General features: G+C 43.4%; 1 protein-coding gene across 1 annotated transcript in view; it reads left to right on the forward strand.

Annotated features, from left to right (window-relative positions):
* Nucleotides 1-1,444: 1,444 nt before the first annotated feature.
* LOC126336150 (uncharacterized) overlaps nucleotides 1,445-13,750 on the forward strand; it is an 84,895-nt gene continuing 72,589 nt past the window's right edge. Inside the window, exon 1 of the mRNA XM_049999642.1 lies at nucleotides 1,445-1,532. The gene's annotated coding sequence lies outside the window, so the exon portion shown is untranslated. The remainder of the gene's footprint in view (nucleotides 1,533-13,750) is intronic.

Here is a 13,750-nt window from a genome sequence, read left to right on the forward strand (position 1 = left end):
CAACGATTGGCAACTTGGTTTAAAAGTTCAGGAAAATAAAATTTTAACCTTCACAAAATGAAAAAAAAAGACTTAGTGTTCTATGACTACATTGTCACCGAGTCACAGCAGAACTGAAATGGCAAAAGCATGAAGATAGAAGCAAAGTAGCCTAGACTTAATAAGAATCAAGAATCACCATTAGGAGATGAATCTAGGAATATACTGGCTGGTTATAATTAAAATGCGACTACTCTCAGAGGTCCAGTGTGGTCTTTTATTATTGTATGACAGCGAAATTTAATAGGTATTCCAATGCGTTAACGCAGAACCGTTTTTTGCTGAAAAAAAAATTGTTCTAATTTTGGTCACCAGGTGCAAATCTGGCACTATGAGTGCAAGATATGCGTATAGAAATGTTTCCATAGGTAATGGGTTAGGAACGGGACTTGGCGGAAAAGGTCAAACAGATGAGGAAGACATGGTGTTGATTTTATTCTTATACAATTTGTAGCAATGTTAGCCCCAGAGATGTCGCGGTAGTTAAACGCTGTCCATTTTGGAGGTAGCATATGTGCACACCAGCCACTCTCTCTCTCTCTCTCTCTCTCTCTCTCTCTCTCTCTCTTCCATTCATCTTACTGCACACTATCTACGGTCTTCAGATCATAAATGATTGCTACTTTGATCACCTTGTCAGGTTGTACACAAACCCTGTGGTTTACTGCCAAGTTGTAAAACAAATGTTTCTCTTTGTATGCCCACCTAGGCGTGCGAAATTTTTCTTTTATGCGAATGTCCAGAAGAACTTGAAGAAAAAATTAATGCATACACTGTCAAAGGAAAATGATTAAAAAATTTCAAGTATGAAGTATTTCTGTGCAAATTGAAAACGTATCTTATCGGAATTCATTGTTGTAAGTAAGGCAGTATATGATAATTGCATGTTGTAATAAAGTTTTTGCTGCTACCAAATCACTCTAAAAATCGCAAGGATCTCACTGGATCCTGAAGACACTGGTCTGCCTGTTCAAACTGTCTGCGTTACAAGTAGAGATACTCATACAGAGCCACAGAACGACAAATTTGATTATGTTACAGTTTTTATGATCCTCATTGCTAACTAGCGTCGCGAAAATAACACCGCTGAATCTGATATTAAGAGTACTAAACCCCCTTGGGATAAACTTCCTAGTGAGTGACCAACTAGAAAACATCGGAGCCCATCTTGTGAAAATTCGTTATTCCTTCTTTCTAATAGCCAGGACGTTACAACGAAGTAGATAAGCTTTTGCTGTCGTTACATGTTCCTTGTAAGTAGAACGGAGAACACCACAACACCGGTCCGTAAGTCTGCAGTGCGTTGTGCTTTCCCTGTTACTGCGCATTTACTTCCCACTTCAGTATGTTGGCGACAGTGACAATGAATTAATTTGTAACTGACGGTTGAGACGATAGAGCGCGCACCGATCGAGCCTCTGCTGGTTGCCATGATCTGCTGCTACTAGTAGCAGTTGCTGTGAGGAAGACTGCGAGACTGGGGCGCTAAAAAGGTAAGAAATGCTGCATGGCTTACGCTGAGCCTTCTTCGCTACTGGTCTATTAACGATGGCTGGCGCTGAACTAACAATAAATTTACTGGGTCAGATAAGAGGTATGAGTTGACATGTGTCGTTTTTTGAAATGCATGCAACAACGCGCTTCCGAGCCAACGTCTGACTATTTGCGATATCATTAAAATCACGACTCTCTCCAGTCTAAAAAAATTCTGCGTATGTTGATGTATATCTTTGGTGGAGTCGTATTTATTTATACTGGTTGCTTCAGGATGAACTGACACGAAGTCTGCACTGTAGAACAGAACAGGACGTGTTTCTTGCTTATATATTAAATACAAAATCTTAATTAAAATGTGATGTTCACAAAGAACTTCTTATTTTCGTTAAATATTTTGCGTCATCATAATGCACTGCGCATGATTATTAGCCTTAACACACGTTTACGCATATCAACTAGGTGCATTCGTAAATAAAAATGAGAAAGTTGTAGAGTTAAGATAGGGATTGCCATATGGTATCATAACTCCCTTCTGCGACCTTTTTGTAGTAGCTTATGTGTAATTAAATACAGAAAATAAGCAAAAAATATAACTGCTAAAATTGTTATTTCAGTATATGGAATAAATTTTATTGGGAACATGATTTATTTATTTATTTTTGACTGAACAACAGTCTATTTTCTGTACACATCTTCACAACTATTTTGCACATTCGTTGATGTAGAATTGTACTTCCAGGCGTCCAGAAATGAATAAATTACTGATACATGGCTTATAGCTCTTGCGGTTGGCTCGCTTCCACTTTGCTAAGCAAGCGAACAATTGCCAGTGTGTCACGCGACGCAATAATGCCCAGATGTTGACGGCTAGCAACCGCGCAACGTGCTGGGGGCGTGCCGTGAAGATTTTTAAATTTCATTGGATATCAGACTGATATAAATGCAACTTAAATATCTGATTTAACTGTCACGGTGCGCGTTACGCTTAAACGAGTAGTTTCGGATAGAGATCTGCGCAACGGTGTTGCAGAATAATTTTTTTATCATGAAGAGCACAAAATATCCAACGTATCGCCAGAAAATACTTCGCTGTTCGTACATATTATATGGTGTTCAGGTCAGTGGTGAACGTCTTGAAACTACTCTTCGTTACTTTGAGCCTTCTATAGTTAACTAAATTCCATTTATTGGGTTGGTGCACAAGTTCGTGACGTTTCTTCATGAGTTTAATAAACATAATAGATACACGTAACAGAGTTTAGTCACCAATAATATATCCTCCTTCACTATTTATAACAGCTTGCCAACGCCGAGGTAACTTTTCAATTCTGCGACTAGGAATCACATGGTTTTGAGGCGAAGAACTCGTCGAGAAATGTTCGGAGCGCATTTTCATCCGGAAAGGATAGTTCCTTGAAGGGCGTTTGACGGGGAGCGGAAAAAGTGAAAAGTCTGAGGGCGCAAAAGCAGGTGATAAGGTGGATGTGGAGTGACTTCCCAACCCAACTCCGGTATAGTGTTTTTTCAGTTTGACAGAATACAGGAGGACTTTATCGTGGAGTAGCATCACTTCACGCAGTCTTTCCAGTCGTTTTTCTTGAATTACGTCAGCAATACGTCTCAGTTGTTGACAATAAATGTCAGCAATGATGTTTATACCTCGGGGAAGTAATTCGTAGTACGCCACACCGCCGCCGTTCCACCAGATGCATAACATTATTCTCGTCGTCACTAACGATTCAAGACGGGAATGATAGATGTTTTTGACCAGCCAGTTCATGCCGAGCAAGCAAGGATGCACATATGGCCACCCGCTGAGTTGTGTAATTTTGGCTTACAGCATGTGTTCACACACACCAGTTTCCTGAACCCTTTCCAGTGCTTGAAAATGTTGCACGATGGTGGGTGAAATTGTCACACTTAACCACATCTGCCAGTTCTCGAGTACACTGATGTGGATCATTGTGGATTGATGAATTTAAACGATCTTTATCAAACCCCGAAGGCCTTTCTGAACATGGAGAATCACTAATGTCAAAACGATCCTCCTTAAAAAGAGAAAAACATTTTATTGATGTGTTGTTCCGTGGCGTTATCCCCATACGTTGCGCAGATGTTTCCGGATGTCTCCACAGCTGTCACCCCTCTATTGAATTCAAACATAAGAAATATCGGAAATTTCTCCATCTGGTACTCCGTTTTGTAGAGTCCACAGCTCCACTCACTATCTCGAATTGACAATATAAAAAGTCAGCGACAGTGAACTACAAGCAAAAATTGACAATCGATAAATAAACCCATAGCAACCGGAATACCAACATGTAAAACAAAAACTTAAGCGCTAACCTAATGTTTATTACTATTCTTACGAAGTCCATTCGCCCATCAGTAAACTATTTTATTTGCACACAGTGCAGATCTTCACAGTGTGTGGCGGAGGGTATTTCGTGCACTATCATTTTCCCCATGTCTTTTCTATTCGCAAATAGTTCGCCGATGAACCTTCGTGTGAGCCCAAATTTTTATTTCACTCGTGGTTACTTCGGGAGATGTATAAGGAAGCAAATAAACCTACCTTAATTTATCGTGAATAGTATGTTCACGTGCTTACTGAAGAAACGCACATGTCTTTTTTGAATCTCATCTGACACTTCGGTTAGTAGTAACCTGACTTACTACCGATTGTCCTAGACCAGCGGTTCCCAGCCATTCTAAAACCATTTCCCCCGACGGCAGTCAGACATTTGCCAGCACCCCCGCCCACTTCCCATCACCAACATTAGCACCTAACTAAACGAAAGAGTGAGAAAGAAGTTTCTTTGAACACTTTAATTTTTAAAATGACAGAAAGCAAATGATGTTTAGTTTTTGTTGGTGCTTCAGTCAGTACTACTCATTTCTGCCAAACTTTTTGTTTTAGGATTATGAAGTAATTCATATTGCATAGCGAGTGCTACTTACAGCGCATCCTCAGAGAAGAAAGCAAACTCAGGGTGTATACGACCCGGGACAACCGGGAGATTCGGGTAAAATAGGGGAATTTTTTTATCCGGGAGAAAACCGGGAAAACCCTTTTTTTTTAGAATTCCGGGAATTTTTCATTTTTTAGTTTTCAGTTAAATTTTTGTAATTTTGACTGGTAAGAACCGCTACTCTAACAAAGGATATTACTGTATCCCGCTACTGCAGAATAATACCTCAACAATAAAACATAAACGAGAGAAGAAAACGAAAATAAAATTGCAAAGGAAATGCGCCTTATACAACAACGACGCACAGTGCTCATGCAAGCGTGTGCCAACAGCAAAATGTGTCAAAGGCTTTAGGAAGACTATGCAATGCTCCATAACAACAAATTGCCTCCGATGAGCGGGAAGTCCCAACTTTTTACATTAGATTCGTTTCAACAGTTACGAGCGGACTGTTGCGCATGCGCAGTTGAGTCGCGTTTGAGTGGTAGATTCTCCCGCTTCTGGCTACAGGAATGTGGCTGTTCGCTGTGCAAGCAGTCGCAGCCAGATGCTACCGGGAAAAGGGGGGCTCGATATAGATATTCTTAAGGAAAAAAAAGTTGTTTCACAAAGCGCCTAGCATCCAGTGCACGTTTGTCTATCGGTTATTCACATGATTTTGAAACGCTTCCCTGTTGGTTTTTGAACATTTTTGAACACATTTGATTTCTGAATTAATCATAAGTTGATTTTTGAATGCGTGCATAGTGTACGTGATGTCTCTGTCAGGAAAATCCTCGTCGCGTCTAGAAATAAACTTTCCGTAGGCAAAAGGGGACGGGGCTATACGAACTGAGCGGAGTAAAGCCGAACGGATGAATGGCATTCGCTGTCTGGTTATGGGGTTGATTGGGTTTGCGAATGATCAGCGTTGTTATAATTATTAGCGAAATCCATAGGTTCGGACTACTAGAATGGAAATAATAACAGGTTAGAAAGATTACGTATTATCTCCTCGGGGTATCCCAAGAAAATGGCCAGATCGCTACACTAGTAGGGACCAGTTGTGCAGTCCCCGGCTAGCAGCCACTTAAGTTCTATTCTGGAAGTAACTCGGAAATCGTGTTGTACGAACACGTAATAACGCCTAACGGGAAAATAATCGCGGGTAACTAAAGTTGTGATTCTGGCTGGGTTAGTGAAGTTAATCGGTGAACAAATTTTGACAATGGCAGGAATAGCTACAGAATTAGTGATGACAAGATTGTTTGTTAGATCGAGGAGGGAGAAGAAACGAGGGCATCACACAAATTATGGAAGCATAAGACGATTCTAAATTTATATAAAAGTTTCGTAATACTACTTTTCGATCTCATGCTTGAGAAACTGGCGTGGCACTGTACTTCGTCACACTTAGTAACAAATAATGTCTTATTTTTCCTCAACACATATGTTTTATGTTTCAGACTTTTCAGAAAAATGTGCCCTACAATATGAACATATTTTTGAAAATTCGATTTTTTTTAGCATTGACCCGGTTCGAAAATATCGTACATCCGAGGCTGATGCGCAGAGCAGTCTGAGTTATAGTGGGTAGTCTCCACGTGACCCGTGTTTACATTTAGTGATTTAGCTGTTTCCCCTTCGGTTACTCACATGTCAAATGAAAACAAAACAGATATCTGTGGCTGGGAGCTATCAAGTGAATTAAAATAGATTCATATAATTACGGAAGGCAAAAATATGTCATTAGTTTCGGATTTTATTTTATTTTCATCTTTCTGACAGTCAAGCATTAATCGCCTTGCGGAACAATGAAGTTATTTTTGTCTGTTTGCTAAAGAAATTGGACTTATTAACCTTTTCCGCAGAGGCAGTCAATGTATTTGAAACGAAATGGTTAATTCCACAGTACTGGCTAGTTTCAACTGTTCGCTGCATTTCAAGTACACGTTTTCATCTTCTAGCACGTATGGCATTATGCCATAATAAAGAACCAAACATGATATAATACAGTACTGGTGCTCCAAGAAAATTTACACCCAGAAAACCACATTGAAAAGCTTAATATCAGGTCGAAGTCTACTTCATTGGGAATCTGGACATATGCACATTTTAACATGGTTCACGAAATTCCGATGCTCTTGGAGTATCGTCTGATGTCTTGTTTCTTTTATAACATATTGTATGATCTTTCAATGTTTTACACGGACGTACATACGTGCTTCCTACGTCATGATAGCTGCGCAAGCGCGGTGTCGCCTGTTACCTGCGCTCTCTGGCAAATGCTGAAACGCATTTCTAACAGATCGCGGGAAAATATTGCGACTGGTGGTTTGAAAAGCGTTACTTTCAAAGTAAAAACCCTTTTACGTAAATTCAACTATGTGCGAGAATGTACCATGAATTTATTAAATCATAGAGCGATTGAATCTAATTTAAAATTCAACTCTTTGATGACGAGCCATTTAGAAGAATTTCGAATCTAACAGATCAGACATTTGTGTCATTATTAAAAATTTTACTGACACATTTGTGTGATATATCTTAAAGTGTAACAAGAGCAACATTATATGCGAAAGCTTAGCTTCTCTTGCAGCTTATTAACCTTAGAGACCAGTATTATATGTGAAAGCTATTCTTTTCTTGTAGCAACACGATGTATATTAATTTAAACTATTAACTTTCCCTCGTGCTACTTAACAGTGATGCCGCTGTTGGCTGACTACATCACGTGTCATGTATTCTGAATATCCGCTGTCATCCGCTGGCGAGATCACGTGACATAAGCCATGACTGGCTGACAAAAGCCCATCGCAATCTCAATTTCAATGATTCGGAAAGTAGCATACGGTGTTTCGTGGAATTCCAATGTATACTTTCTTAATGCGGAAATACGCAGAGTACATGTTGCTGCACATCAAAGATATTTCCAAAACGTGCCTTTTTCCCTGAGTTTCGTTTTCTAAAGTGCTTGGAAATTCTACGCCCGTGTTTAAAACCATAACCATTCAGAGGATTGATAAGAGAAAATATATTGTCACTTAACACGGAAAAAGCGTGTTTTCACCCGGGAGAAAGTGTATTTTTAACATGGAAAAATCCGGATTTTTTTTTCCTTGTCCGCGATACACCCATAACTATCCACACTGAGGGTGGAAGTGGATACCAATAGAGTGGTAGTAGCTTCACATGGGTATTTCCATTCTGCGCGTGCCCTCGGATATCGAGCCGGGTTCATTACATTTAACAGGGAAGCTAAAAACATTTTAGGTCTGACCCGCCACTGCCCGCACCGAAACTCGGTTTATCGTGCGGTATCGCTCCCTGTATATCTATCTAGTAAAGCCAACCAGTGCCCTTAAATAGTGCAAGGAGTCCCTCTACAAGTTTTCCGTTAGACACAATTTCTTCAGGTCTTGCTGTCCCGAAGATTCTGTACCTTTTTCTCTCCAATGCCATGCATTTGAAGATTAGGTGTGATAGTTTCTTCACCCTCATCACAGATCCTACATTTGGGGTTCTCTTCTGTTATACCCATTGTATGTAGATGTTTTTTGAAATTCCCATGGCCGGTCATCAGTCTAGTCATGAGTTTGATCTCTTTCCTGTTCAATCCCAGGATTACAGAGCTTCTTTTCGAACTTGGGCATCATTACCGTACCATGTTTTTTTTATGGACCTTAATCCAATATCCTACGTGCTGTTTCCTAAACCAGCTCCGTAGTTCTAATTTGATCATTTCCCTGGTGACTGTCTGGACCGGTTCCGGTGCAATAAGTGGAGTTGTTGCCCCCATCCTAGCCAGTCTATCGGCTTGTTCATTGCCACAGATCCCTGAGTGGCCAGCGACCCACACTAGGTTTACCCTAATGCTTCCCCCTAGCTCCACGAGAGCCCTGTGGCAATCTGCAACAATCTTAGATCTTGTTGCTGCTAATGATTTCAGGGCTGCCTCGCTGTCTGAATAGATGTAGATGCTATGGTCATTGTAGCACCTACGCATATTCTCCTCCACCCATGCCCTGATTGCAGTAATTTCAGCTTGGAATACAGAGGCCAGTTTTCCTAGAGAGATGATGCTCTCCGGTCTTGGCTGAACTCCGTACACCCCTGCCCCAACTCTTTGGCTGTTTTCAACCTATCGGTGAACCAAACGATGTCCCGCGTACGGTGTCAAACTGTTTTTCCCACTCTTACCTACTTCCAATTATTATGTTGTAAGGCTTGTCGAAGCAATTGGGAATCATTATTTAGTCGACAGGCATTTCCCGAGCCATTCCTATATTTTGGATGTCCGAATGAGACCCAGTTTTTGCTAGTTTTAAGTCTGTGTGCCCCAGCTGCTGCCTCCGTCTTGACCCAAAGGTGAAATGGAGACATATCCAGCATGGATTCCATTCCAGCGGTTGGTGTGCTGCTAATTCCGCCCGTTATGGCTAAGCAGGCCAATCTCTACGCATTAGCAAACTCCTTAGCAGCAATCCGCCGTTCTACCTTCTTCCACCATACTACAGCCCCGTAGGAAATCCTAGGTCTAACCACTGTGGTGTATATCCAGTGCTTATCCCAGGGGCTCAGGGCCCAGTTTTTGCCACAAGCCCTCCTAGCACTTATTAGAGTACTTTTTGCCTTGGAGCAGATGCTCTTAACGTGAGGGGTCCAAGTTAGTTTCTCATTCAAGGCTACCCCTAGATATTTCACTATCCCCTTCACAGGTAGAGTTTCATCGAAGAGCTTTAGATTTCAACTTGTGTATTGAATATGTCTCTTCGTAAGTGGCACTATAAAAGTCTTCTTAGGATTAATATTCAGATCCTGTTTAATGCACCATTTTTGCACAATGTCCAGTCCTCCTTGTGCCATATTCCTGACTGTTTCTGTGAATTTGCTAAGTATTACTATGACAAGTTCATCTGTGTATCCTTGGCAGAAACATTGTCTAGAACTTAGTTCCTCAATGAGTTCGTTCAACACTAGATTCCACAATAGAAGAGACAAAACTCATCCTTGTGGGCAGCCTCTAGTGGTCTTAATTACCATCTTTTCATTCATCATGGTAGCCTCTACCTTCCTTCCACTAAGCATGGCCCTGCTCCACCTACATATAGTGATCCCCAGGTTATGCACCTATGCTGCCCTTACCATGGAATCGAAAGTCGTGTTACTGAAGGCCCCCTCTATATCCAGGAAGATACAGAGGGCTATTTCTTGGAAGTGCTTTTTCCACCTTCCCAACGAGTTGGTGGAGAGCTGTCTCACATGGTTTGCCTGGTTGATGTGCATGTTGGTTCGGATGTAGGGGGACCCTACTTTGCCTCCTCTCCCCCACATATACGTTAACCAGTTTTACCAATGTTTTAGAATGGAGGAGGACATACTGATTGGTCTCATATCCTTGGCCTTAGTATGATCAATTCTCCCTGGCTTTGGAATGAAGACAACTTTCACTACCCTCCAAGCATTGGTAATGATTCCTACTGCTACCCTGAATAGCCTGAGTAGGACTCTCATTAGCTTTCTTCCTGCCTATTGCAGGAGAGCTGGAAAAATACCATCTGGACCAGGTGACTTGAACGACTGGAATATTTCCACCACCCACTGTGTTTTGTTGAAGTCCACACACTCCTTGGTCGATTCCCAGTTCTCTCTTCGAGTGCCTCAGAACAGTTGTCTCTCTGGGGTCTGTGTTGTCCGCCAGAGCATGTTCAGGAGAGTGAGTTTTGAGGAGCAATTGCAGCGTCTCATGTGCTGTCTTTGTATATTCCCCATTCTCCTTCCTCAACGTACCTCCTAGACTAGTTGGTACTCTAGTGAGAACCTTGTGAAGTCTGGCTTGTGCAGCCGTGCCCTCCACTTCTTACTTGCTTATCTTATTGCAAGATTGTAATTGACAAGGGCCTCATGAAATTTAGTCCGTTGTCCTTTACGTCTCGCAATATTAAACTGTCTCTGTGCCTGTTTTCTTTGTGTTTCCAGTTTGTTATTCCACCAAGGAACACTCCTACTTGTGCACTTCCTGGTGATTGTGCAGTTGCCCTTATATGATGTCACTATGGCAGGTCACTCTGCTACTTCCTCAAATTTTACTGCATTCCTTATCGAGGTTTTGATTTTCGATAAGCCTAAATGAAGGTCCCTCCTCAGTCTGTTTTCCTGGGATTCCTATAGGTCATGGTCTGTCTGATTCCCATTTCAACCTTGAATTTGACGTACATGTGGTCCGATGAAGATTGCTCCAACACCACATGCCATTGTTTGAAATAGCTACCTATCGTTATGAAACCAAAGGTTATGTCAATTACTTCTTCCGTTCTGCTACTCCTGAATGTAGGTTCATTGCCCTTATTCAGGAACTCTAAGTTGTTAGCTAAACGAAATTCAAGAAGGTACTCACCTCTACTGTTGGTGTCCTTGCTGCCCCACACTAGGTTGTGGGCATTGGCGTTGCATCCCACCAGCAGTCGGTCACCTTGCCAATCACAGGTCTCTACTAGTCTCCTCATCTCCAATGGAGGAGGAGAGCTGTCTTCGTAAGGAAGGTATGCTGAGGCCAAAATAATTTCCCTCGTCATACCTTCCCCACATTGCTGCATTTTAATGGTCACGAAGTCCCTAGAGCAGAGAACATCATTGGCATGAAAGAAATGGCATTTCTTACATAGATGCATGTTCTGGAGCTTCTTAGATTACTAGCATAGACAGCTTATCTCCAGTGCCACCGACGCCCGATACAGTCCCTTTGTATAAATAGGGTTCTTGTATCAGGGCCACGTCCACTTCCTGTCTCCCCAGGCAGCGGCTCAAGGCAGCAGAGGCCCCTTTACTGTGTTGCAGATTAATCTGCAGCACCTCCAGGCTTCGTCTTGCTGCCTTCTTTGAGGTCTTTGAGAACTCTGCGAGAACCCTGAAAACAGTTTCAGGTCCTGCTCCCGCATCGCCTTCAGGGGCTTCTCACCGACCTCCACCACCAGTGTTCGTCCTTCTGGAGCAACCTTCTGGTTAATCACTGTCCAGTCTTCTGTCGAGACTTATGGGTTCTGGGCCCCTATTTTCCCGAACAGAGTCTTGGGAGAACCTTCCTTAAGGATCTTAGGTACCCACAATGATATCTTTGCGGCCTTAAGGAGCTCTGCTGCCGTCATAACCAGCAGCTTCGCATTTTCCTACGGGGTTTCATGGGCGCCTTGTCCTTGAGCCATTATACCGTGTGCACGCCCTCGCAGACAAAAATGAGTGCACCACGATCTAGATAGACCCTCCTGAAATTGCGTCCTGGGTCAGCGCCCCGCCCCCCAATCTTTTCAAGGAGGGTCATCTGTACCAATTCCCTCCTGCTGCGAGGTGATGACCACCAGTGGAGATCCTTCCTGGATATCTGCCATCCTAAAAACCGAGACTGCAGTACTATAGGTCTGTTTCCCTATTTCTTGCCTCAGTTTTTTCTGGACTCGCTTATCCAGGGAGGAGGGAGTCTTTGATTCCTTCCTTATCCACTTACTACCTGTCTTTGGCGTTGTGGGAGTCTGCGTGTCCCCTTCAACCTGAGACAGTTTCTTCCTGGGGGTCTTAGCTTCTAGTCCGTTTAATTCCCTCCACTTGTCTTTAGGAAGCCATTCTTTCCCTTCCTTTTTCCTTTGTTTCCTGAGTAGCTTCCTCCTATGCGACCCAGACAAGCCTTTGATCTTAACCTGGTCTTGACTGTGAGGACGGGCCGTGAGTCGTGCTTGGGTAGCTCAGATGATATTCTCGCTTCGCGCGTCGGGCGACTAGGTTGTGCTCTTAGTTCCGCCTCTACCGTAGCGCAGCGTGTTTTCCTCCTGTCAGTTTAGTGCCGTGTTGGTCTCCGTGCGCGTCGCATCGCTGGTTGTCGGCTGGTGTTTGGTGTTCGTGCTGCCCTTCCTGTCGCGGCGTCGTCTCTCGCTGTGATGTCCACCATGGTTCCCACGAAAGTTCCGCGTACAGGTACAGTCAGTTTTACCTTTGACAAATCCACGCGTCACGTCCAGCCCGGTTCTTTGGAGATACATGACTGGTTAGTCGATACAGTTAAGGTCACTACTGATCAGGTGCATACCGCATATTTCGACAGCGAATTATATGTGTTTTTTGTTAAGTTTCTTGACCCGCTCCAGGTTGATAGGCTACTTTCTCGTCATGGTTCTCAGGTACCCTTTACGCACCGTGATGGTTCCACTAGTATGGTTCTCTTGGCAAATGCAGAAGTGATATATACGAATGTTCGGGTATTTAACCTTCCGCCCGAGGTTGACGACTGTTTTCTGAAGTCCGCTTTGCTTCCTTATGGGGACGTACGCCATATTCGAAAGGAACGCTGGTCTGCTCAGCACCGCTTACAGGTATATAGTGGTATTCGGTCGGTGGAAATGGTGGTCAAAAAACCTATTCCTTCTCACCTACAGGTATGTGGTTATAGGGTCCATATCACGTACAGTGGCCAGGAAGGAACATGTTATTATTGTAATGAAACTGGTCATTTCCGTACTAATTGTCCGCAGCGTGTGGTGGTATTAAAACCTACATACGAACAGCGTAAAAAATTGACTTTAGCTGATCTTCTCCCACAAGGATCTCGGACTGAATCGCTCACTGTTACTGAGGGACGCAGTGATCCGTTGCCCGACAACGGCCGTGATTTTCCCCCGTTGTCCTTGAGTAGGGATGTTGCTGCCCTTAAATCCGATGTGCCCGCGCTGATTTCTCACAACAAGCGTCGGCGAACACAGGATGATGCGGCTGATGAATCTTCCTTATTGGCTCGCCCTTCCGATGGGCCTCCGGTAAAGGACTCTCTTTCTCAGTCGGAAATCGTGGATGAGGACGCCACAGGTGCAATCACGCCTTTGCAGAAGCTCCCTGACACCTTATCTGACGTTGTTCCTGCTGCCGCGGCAGCCTCTTCGGAGACGCCCGTGACGGAACCTGCTTCTGGTTGCCACGTGTCTTCTCCGGTTCTCTCTGACACTTCTCCTATTGACTCTGTTTCGCATCCCCCTTCTGGAATTTCTGTCGCCCCCTCTGGGTCACAGCCTCCTCCCATCAAACAACTGATTGATTCTCCAGAGCCAGTGGATCCCGTTGTTATTCACCAACTGTCCAACCGTGAACCCATGTCTGCGGACGAGTGGGATGTAGAGGCCTCTCTCCCGCAATCTGACACGGAATGTCTACATGATGCTCCCACGCAGCCGAACGCTGCAGCGTCGGCACCGCGGAGCCGCAGTCGAATCCGTAAACAGCCA

The sequence above is a fragment of the Schistocerca gregaria genome, chromosome 2, assembly GCF_023897955.1.
Source record: "Schistocerca gregaria isolate iqSchGreg1 chromosome 2, iqSchGreg1.2, whole genome shotgun sequence".
In the NCBI taxonomy this organism is placed as follows: Eukaryota; Metazoa; Arthropoda; class Insecta; order Orthoptera; family Acrididae; genus Schistocerca; species Schistocerca gregaria.